At 36.6% G+C, this 205-nt stretch overlaps 1 protein-coding gene across 1 annotated transcript in view; it reads left to right on the forward strand.

Moving 5' to 3' along the window:
• LOC119588871 (A disintegrin and metalloproteinase with thrombospondin motifs 1-like) overlaps positions 1 to 205 on the forward strand; it is a 17,883-nt gene that overhangs the window by 16,323 nt on the left and 1,355 nt on the right. The gene's annotated exons all lie outside the window — the stretch shown is intronic.

The following is a 205-nucleotide window of genomic DNA, read 5'->3' on the forward strand; positions in this document are numbered from 1 at the left end:
TAAATACATACGCAACATATGCATGCATGAGTTCATAAAAAAAAACACGATCTGCTTCCAAAGCATGTTCTATTGACTGTCCGCAATTGCAATAGATACTCAAGATATTGGATTTTGAAGAATGTCACGTGGACGCGAGATAGGACGATTAGTCTGGGATTTGCAGGTGTTCTGATATCAGACAACTTTATAAAACCTTTATGTA

The sequence above is a fragment of the Penaeus monodon genome, chromosome 24 (genome assembly GCF_015228065.2).
Source record: "Penaeus monodon isolate SGIC_2016 chromosome 24, NSTDA_Pmon_1, whole genome shotgun sequence".
Lineage (NCBI taxonomy): Eukaryota > Metazoa > Arthropoda > Malacostraca > Decapoda > Penaeidae > Penaeus > Penaeus monodon.